Source organism: Pteropus vampyrus, unplaced genomic scaffold, assembly GCF_000151845.1.
Source record: "Pteropus vampyrus isolate Shadow unplaced genomic scaffold, Pvam_2.0 Scaffold11, whole genome shotgun sequence".
Lineage (NCBI taxonomy): Eukaryota > Metazoa > Chordata > Mammalia > Chiroptera > Pteropodidae > Pteropus > Pteropus vampyrus.
Genome location: NW_011888792.1, coordinates 5,196,891 through 5,201,462, shown reverse-complemented (window position 1 = coordinate 5,201,462; position 4,572 = coordinate 5,196,891). Strand labels below are relative to the sequence as shown.

At 30.7% G+C, this 4,572-nt stretch overlaps 1 pseudogene; it reads right to left on the bottom strand.

Moving 5' to 3' along the window:
• Positions 1 to 2,053: 2,053 nt before the first annotated feature.
• On the bottom strand, positions 2,054 to 2,172 carry LOC111732223 (annotated as a pseudogene).
• Between the last annotated feature and the right edge of the window lie 2,400 nt (positions 2,173 to 4,572).

The following is a 4,572-nucleotide window of genomic DNA, read 5'->3' as shown; positions in this document are numbered from 1 at the left end:
GCCTGAGCAAAAGTTCTAATATGAGCAGCAAAAAGGTTATCAGAGCCAGAATTACTTCTTCTATAAATGCTACTAAATATTAGGCCCATTTATTGATTTTTCATAAAATCATCCTTAGAAATCAGTTAAAACAATAACTCAAGCAATTAAATGTATTTCTCTTGTACACTAAAACAGCTTTAACTTTTAGAAATTTGACCAGTACTTATAGTCAATTAGTTATATTTTGTTGTTCATTATATAAGGATCTGTTAACTCTTTCTAGGAATGAAGACACTTTGCTATATTATCCAATCTTTGCTGTATGAAATATATGACAAGTGGAAAACAGGATTAACTTCTATTAACTATTCTATAATAATTCACTCTGCCACAAAAGGTGGAAAACACATAATTATAAGTGTTGCTTAATACGTAAATTTAAACATAAAGGTAGAATTTAATGGTGATATTACCTGTTTTTTTCTATAGCTACCTTAATTATAGATGAACATAAACTGAAACTCATGAATTCATACATATATCTAACTTAATATTTTGCATGTAGATTAAATCCAAATTATTATTTTTTGCTTCTCAATCTTATACATTTAAACTTGTATAATTCAATTGCCAAAGTTACACAAATTTATAAGTACATTTTAAAAATTTAATATTAACATCAGACTTTGTATTTAATTTTAACACAAAGTAATGAAACATGCTGATAATGTTTATTTTGCTGTTTAAATCCATATTCAGATATCAAAAAGAAAATTTTCTTAGATAAATTCCCAGATTACAAGCATTTCTTCAAATAATTACATGAGAATTGAGCATTAAAATAGACTTATTTTTAAAGATACCTGAACATCTTTTAGGGGTTTAATGCTTTTTTAATATTAAAATATCCTATCAAATTAATAATTTTGCCCATGTGAGGAGTTACCTAGGAGTAGATAACATGATTCATACATAGTTTTAAATGAAAGTTGTTGATACTGTAACAACAACAACAAAAAAATCAAGCAAAGTAGCTCTATCTTGAGTTATTCTGAGTTACCAATCATCCCTGCCAGATAATAGTTTCCTATCAAGGTTAATGAAAATTGAAATAAAATAAAGGCTATACTGATATCCCAATTACTTAGGGTATAAGAGTTTATGTTTTTCACCCTTTTAAAAAGTAAAAATGCTTCATAGGAGCCCTAGGCTAATAAGTATGATCAGAAAAAAGGCCCTAATTCTGGAAAACGATGTAGTTTTTAGACTTTCAAGCTTCTGAAAGCAGTGTTGCATGCTGTAGTCACTCAAAAGATCACATTTTAACCTTTACATGGTGAAATTATCCCATGAGACAGTCAGGAGTATTTGTTTCTGAAAAAAATGTATGTAGTTCAAAATAATTGCTTGATGACATGGAGTGATGAATTGTAATTTCCTATTCTCCTTTTATCTACTACGTCTCTGTTCTCTTCAGATATTCATCCTAACCTCTGGATTTCCTTAGATTCTCCAGCCTGTATAAATAAACCCATCCCTCCCCCACATTCTTATTTATCAACTCTCCCTTTTCCTCTCCTTTCATTTTTCCCAGTGCTGCATGAAAAATTCAACCATTTTATTGTAAAATAATGATTGCTACTGCCCTATATCAATTTCAATTTTCTCCCACCTGATCTTGAAGAATAATCCTTGTCGCTTCAGTTTCTACTCACTCTAAACCATGTTCTAGAAAGCAGCAAGAGTTTCCTTTCTAAAACTAATATTTGGTCATATCACGCCCCTTACCAAACCTTTAGAACTTTTCTAATACAAACTCCCTTGCATTACATTCAAGATCTTTCACTATCTGAAAGCAAACTAGCCTTCCAGATTTCAGTTGCAGTGTGTTTCCTTATGTTCTAATTGCAGCAAAAGCTCATGGTTTTCTTTTTTCTTTTTTTTTAAAAATGTTTTAATTGTTTTATTTTTTAGGTGAGGCAGCCCTTGGTTGACCTCACAGATTACAAAGATCTTGTCAGTTTACAATTCCTTATTTTATTATTATTTTTATTTTTTATTTTATTTTTTACACCTACAACACCTGGTCTTCCTAGGTGGTCTCCCATCTAAGTAATAACCAGGCCCGACCCTGCTTAACTTCCGAGATCAGACGGAATTGGGCTTATTCAGGGTAGCATGACTGTAGGCTCATGGTTTTCTTGAGTAAGACTTACATTCATATACCTCTATTCCTTTACTTGTGTTTTCTCTGTTTACATTGTCACTCACTTTGCTTAACCCTACTAATTATGCTTTATTGCAAGTTCTTCACATGTTTATTTCTTCTGTTAGTGATATATGAGCTTACTTATTTTTATTTATTTATTTGTTTGTTTAATCTTCATGCATCTACTACAAAATAGTCACTCAAATTATGGGTTTTCAATTAATGAAGTAATACAGATTGATTTTTTTTAGAGAATTTCTTAGTCTGATTAGAAGATATATAACCTGGGTTGGAATGAGAAAGGTGAAGTGGGTATTTAACTATTTATTGATACATTTTTCTTTTTAGAATATATTGGTAGTTTCTTTCTCTTGTAAAACAGAATTACTGGAAGCACTATTGATCAGGGTGTAAGCACTTCATATGTTTTGGCTCCAAATATATTATGGATCAATTATCTGTACTCCTCTGTGCAACCTGGACAAATACTCATATTTACTCATATTTATCTCTGTAAGTCAGATAAAGTTAATTGAATCCCAATCATTTCATCTATCCTCTACGACACTGCCACTAACACTCTGCTGGATCTTAGGAAAAAATAAAGCAAACCTAAAGTATTTAATGAATCTTACTTACAAAAGAGTCCCAGAGAAGCTGGCTTTGTTCTCATGGTCAAGAATGAATGAGGAACACTATTAAGATACTGAACTGTATTCAAAGACACAAGGGTACTGATGGAGGGCACACCATGCCTTTTCATATATTTTTTTTTTTTTTTGTAAATAAACAGGAACTTTATGGCTTCCTTTATGACAAAAATCCAAGCAATTGAGACAATGTTCTTATTACATCCAAGTTCTATTCTAGACAAGGATCAGTATCACTATATTCCAGGCCACCTATACATCTCTTGAAAGATAATGTCCAGAGACCTCACGAGAATGAGCTAGAAGGAAGAAGTAAAAGAAGTCAAGAAATTTGTGCAATTTCATTTTCTTTTTTTTTTTTAGTCAATGGGATTTTAATATTTTAAGTGACTGGGGTGAATTTATTGAGAATAAGTTTAAAAAGGAAGGAGAGAAGGAAAGAATGAAGGAAGGAAAAAAATAGGGAGGAAAAGAGGAAGGGAAAGAATGATAAGCTATAGATTTTAGAATAACGGTGAATTAAATTAGATTATGTTACTAGTTTATCTAAAATAAATCCATCATTTATATGTAATTACTGGCAACTCAAAATGATGGAAGAGAAAAGTAAATGCTATAGAATTGTAGGTGTATTTCTTGTGCTAATATATTTCGCTATTTGTATTTGTTTTAATGAAAAAAGAAAGAAGAAAAAGTCACAAGAAAATAATATTGAGAAGGTGAAAATTAAATTAGTATTTTAACTATGCATATGCTTTCTTTATATAGTTTCTCTTTGATGTTTTTAATTGGTGAATAGTAAAAATTAAAAGCTCTCTGCCAAATGTAAACTGATTTTTAATTTTTTTCTGAGTTAATATTTATCTTTCTGAGCTAATTATTAAATGTTCTTAGCTAATTATTATGTTTCTGAAATGATACCATTTTGACATGTTCAACATGAAGATAACGAAACTTGCAAAATCTCATTGGGAGAATGAGAGACTGCCTGCATTGATAGAAAACTATTATAAACAACTAATAATTCCATTCTATTTCACTGATCATGGTCAAATTAGCCAGTCTCCTACACAGAAGTTTTTGAGTATGATGAAACAAATTATTAATCCTAAAGTGGCTATTTTTATAGGCATTATCAAAGGAGAGAAAATGGGTCATTATTCTAGTGTTTGCAATTAAACCTGCTTTGATAAAAGTCTAATATTTATGCCAATAAAAGTAGAAGAAAAACTAGAGGTAGGACTTTGATATTTGATTACACTTTTATTATTCAAGAGAGATAGTCCATCTCCCACATGAAACCTTTATTGATCATTGCAAATCTTTATGATTTACCTCTGAGAGAGAACAAAGCTTTTTTTTTGACACTTAATCTTATCTTAGGTTTCAGTAGTATAGGAGATGGATTTTGATTTCTTATCAGGTAATCTGCTAGCAATTTTTGAGTACATAGCAGACTATATTACTGACAACGCAGCCACTAAGGACAGCAGTTTGGTACAGGTTTGGCAACTTGATCCAAGCTGGTTAAACTGTAATTTCCTGGGGACTCAAAACAATGAATCATTTAGTTCTGGTGGGCAAAAGGCAAATAGTATACACATATAGTGAAAAACGAGTTTACAGAAAGATGAGAACCATAGATTTTTTTTGTTTGCTCTGTTTATTAGATGAAGATGCTCCTGTTTAATATTAGTTTGCTGTGTTCTAAATGGGTAATGACTTTTGTTA